The following is a 4,845-nucleotide window of genomic DNA, read 5'->3' as shown; positions in this document are numbered from 1 at the left end:
CCTCCGGCTCCGCCTCTGTACTTAACTAAGTGCCGTGTCAGTAAACATAAAAAGATTGTAATGCGTACAGATCGGCGTAAGTACGTAAGTACGTTGTGTATGCGTGCTCTAGGAGCTCTTGCTTGTCTCCGTCACAGCCAGCAAAGTGACGATGTCGGTCGATTGGTCCAACGTACTTCATCCGTCTTAAAAATTTTGTCTTAGATTTGTCTAAATACAGATGTATCAAGTCACGTTTTAGTATTAGATACATGCGTATCTAGATGAATCTAAGATAAGAATTTTGGGACGGAGGGGTAGATGTCAGGTCCAAAGCAACTGCCGAGACGGAGTACGAAAGCGAGAGTGCGTAATAAGACGAAATTGATAGCGTAATATACTGGTACTAGTGTACTGTGTACACCACAAAGTACAAACGTCGTCAGGCATCCATGTCGGCACAACCGTACAAGAGATGAAACCGAAAGTCCAGTCGTCGCAGTGTCTGCAGTTACTCGATCGCCCATATATAATTAGCTAATTTGGCTTGTCTACAAGTGGGTGCTTGCGAAGGCACTACTTTTCACCTGCTAAACTTGCATATGTGTGCAACTGGGCGGAGCTACAGACAAACTCTTCCTTGTGCTATGATCTGCTACTACATCAAAATTAAGCAGATCTCCATACGGACACATGCCAGTCCAACTCCAAAGCATTCACTGTCACTGCGTGCAAGTGAACAGGAAGAAATGCTGGACTACTACAAAACCGCCCGAAAGCAATGGCAAAACCGTTGATCAGTTCGGGGGGATTGGCTAATTTGGGCCAAAATATCTAGGATTTTTTAAACGGCGCTGATCCAATCATCCAATCCAACCCGTGAACTTCAGTTCCTTGCCTTGACTGGAACTTGATTAATTTGCTTAGGTCATCAGTCGGACTGGATTATACTGTGATATTATCGTCGTGGTCAATAATAGCGTCCTAATTGCGTGGATGTTCTGGTTTGAATTTCGGCCAGGATATTCAACAGAACATTCGAGAGCCTGATAAGGAGATGCCCGTCAACATTTCCTCTTGGCACAAACTTACAAATGTCATGAACAACATGACCGCGCACCTATCCGTAAACATCCGTGTAACTGCGAGATTCGGCTCTGATACCAACTTGTAACGCTCCGGACACATCCGCCGGTGGTCGTTACTCCTGGCGGGATGTAGACTGACCCCACAGACCAATACTAGTCTTTTCTACGCACTTTGTCCTCACTCGTGTGCATCCGGGAGCAATTTTCCGGTCGGTCATCCATCCTGACACTACTCAAAGCTGAGCATGCTTAACTTTAAAGTTCTGTCTGAATGAGCTCCTGAAAAAGAAGGAATTCCTTATTGATATGAGTAGTCTATCATCCCTAATAAATCAGGCTATCACAAAGAGTGTCCGTGTACTTTGATGTGGACGCGAAGATAAATTCAACCTTGAACGAAGCTAGGCGGAGTTAAGATGACAGTGTTGTCATCGCTACGAATTTATATATACATATATAGAGAGAGTGATTGTAAAGACAGATAGGGATGAATTATTAAATTCTTTGCTGGGTACAAAAATCCACTTCGAAGTGAATACTATGTACATGCGTACACCACTATGCATCTGCCAACTAAAGTTAATAACATAGTATCATCATTGTTAAGCGATCATCATTGACTGGACCAGCGGTGGTGTTCTACGTTGATAACATCTACCTAGGGTTTGTCCATCAAGTAACCTTGCCTGGACTGCAACTTGATTAATTTGCTTAGGTCATTGGCCGGACTGGATTGTATTAAGTTTAGTAAGAAAACTATCTTGTTGATTTTGTCGTTGTGGCCAATAATTGCGTCCTAAATGCATGGGATGACTCGGGTTTGAATTTCGGTCAGGAACGTCGGAGGAACGTTCGAGAACCTGATAAGAACATGCCTGTCTCGATCGGCCGATGCATGCATGCCTGGCCACTGACGAGTAGTCCAGCTAACAACTGGGCGATTTTTCTTCAAAGTCTAAGAGAGTCCGTGTACTTTGATTTCGACGCGGAGATAAATACAACCTTGAACAAAGCTAGGCAGAGTTAAGACGGCAGTGTTGTCATCGCTATGAATTTATATTTACAGAGTGATTGTGAAGAGGCAAGCTAGAGAGAATACAACGTACTACTTACTTACCTACACCACCACCATGTTAGAAGGGATAGAGGAGGATTGGTGGAATGATTGATTGTATTGCTTGAGCCTCATAGGCATATATATAGAAGTACATGATCATCTTGGAATACAAGACAAGGTAGAATAATATTCTACTCTATCCAAACTTTCTTAATAATCACGATACTCAACAAGCTAGACGGGGCTCGAAACCAAGAGTGCATATAAGACGAAATTGAAAGCGTGATATACCAGTTCTAGTGTACACCAAAACGTCCTTCTCGCATCCCACTAGTAGAAAACAGGGCTTTGGTCCAGGCCGGCTCAGCCCATTAGTCCCGGTTCAGTCTAGGACTGGGATCAGTATGGGCATTGGTCCCGGTTCGTGAGCCCGGGGGGCGGCTGGGCCACGTGGGCCATTGGTCCCGGTTCGTCTGGACCTTTTGGTCCCGGTTGGTGGGACGAACCGGGACCAATGGGCCTCGCTCCTGGCCCACCACCATTGGTCCCGGTTGGTGGCTTGAACCGGGACCAAAGGCTTCCCTTTAGTCCCGGTTCATGTCATCAACCGGGACCAATGTGGTGCCTATATATACCCCCTCGCGCAAGAGCAGAGCACAGTGCTCTGTTTCTTCTGGCCGAGGGGGAGAGGGCTTTGTGGTGCTCTAGCTCACCTCCTATGCACATGAGGTGTTCGATGGATGCTCGAGCCACACTACTTAAGCTTTCTCCTCTCGAAGCTCGACCTCCAAACTCCATTTTCCTCGAGATTTATCTAGATTTAGCGGTCCGTCACGCCCCGTCCCCGTCTTCACCGCCGTCGATCACCCGCGCCGATCTCATCACCGACACCACCGTGGTAAGCCTCTTGTTCTTATCTTCTTTCTGAAACGAAAAATATTCTTACTTGTATGTTTAGATAGATACTTGTATCATTTTCTTACATTTATTATTGCATCTTATATAGTGCGATGGTTTTGGTATCCGCCCCCGTCGGCCCTCGTCCTGTCTATGATTCGGATTTCGTATGTATATTATCTTTATAACTATTAGTTCATTTATTGTTTATGAAAATTATGCCGACCAACGTGACATAGATTTTATTTATCTAGGATGTATGCGAATCGGAAATGCCAACCGCCCCTATTGTCGAGAGGTTAAATTTAGTTGAAGAAGAAAACAATTTGTTGAAGGAAAAAATAAAAAAAAATTGAGGAGGAGAAGATGATATTGGAGTTGCATGTTCCGGATGTCGTCGATGATCACAAGATCAAGATGGATGCAATGCGCTTGAAGATTAGAAATATTAGAAAATATGCCATTCATACCGAGGCTTGGTATCATTATGCCGTTGGATCAATTGTTACCTTGGTTGCGATTATGATCGCATTTGTTTTCGCATTGAAATGTTTTACATAGTTTCAATGTATGGTTTAATTAATTAGATGCTCTGGAGAGCTATATGTTGTTAGATGAGAATTATGTATGTACTTTGATTTTAATGTGATGATGAACTTCTATTAATTTGGTCACTTAATTATCTATTCATGACGTTCTGTAATGGGTTTTGACACACTTAATTATATATAATGCACGTAGATGAACCGGCAATGGATGTACGGTGGCAGACACACCTCCAAGTACATTAAGGGCGTGCATGATTTTCTCGAAGTGGCTGAGGCAAACAAGCAGAATGATTTTATGTGTTGTCCATGCTCTAAATGTGGGAATACGAAGTCTTACTCTGACCGGAAAATCCTTCACACCCACCTGCTTTACAATGGTTTTATGCCACACTATAATGTTTGGACGAGGCACGGAGAAATAAGGCTTATGATGGAAGACGGTGAAGAAGAAGAGGACGATGACAACTATGTGCCCCCTGAATACGGTGATGCTGCAACGGGGGAAGCTGCTGAAGATCAAGAGGAACCAGACGATGTGCCCAATGAACCTGCAGAGAGTCTGAGGGAGGAATACTTTGACACTGAGAGTTAGAGAGGAGCATGACCTCGTTGGAATTGAACTGTTGAATGTTCCATTTGAGGAGTTCTTCCGGTTTTTCAATCAAAAGGCCCTCGATAAAGCAACGGTCACTTGCTACTATCTGTAAGTAGTACTACTTCTGTCATTAAGTCTCTCTATATAAGTCAGCTCTTTCATTGCATGTATTTATAATTATCCTCACTATATTATGCAGATTGAAAATCGCCGAATTGAAGAGAAGACAAATTGGTGATATTGGGTTCATTAACATTTGTTTTTGCATTGAAATGTTTTACATAGTTTCAATGTATGGTTTAATTAATTAGATGCTCTGGAGAGCTATATGTTGTTAGATGAGAACTATGTATGCACTTTGGTTTTAATGTGATGATGAACTTCTATTAATTTGGACACTTAATTATATATAATGCGCGCAGATGAACCGGCAATGGATGTACGGTGACAGACACACCTGTGAGTACATTAAGGGCGTGCATGAGTTTCTCGATGCGGCTGAGGCAAACAAACATAATGGTTTTATGTGTTGTCCATGCACTGAATGTGGGAATACGAGGTCTTACTCTAACCGGAAAATCCTTCACTCCCACCTGCTTTACAAGGGTTTCATGCCACACTATAATGTTTGGACGAGACACGGAGAAATAGGGGTTATGATGGAAGACGGCGAAGAAGAAG

The sequence above is a fragment of the Triticum dicoccoides genome, chromosome 7A, assembly GCF_002162155.2.
Source record: "Triticum dicoccoides isolate Atlit2015 ecotype Zavitan chromosome 7A, WEW_v2.0, whole genome shotgun sequence".
Classification (NCBI taxonomy): Eukaryota; Viridiplantae; Streptophyta; class Magnoliopsida; order Poales; family Poaceae; genus Triticum; species Triticum dicoccoides.
This window is presented reverse-complemented; position numbering follows the sequence as displayed.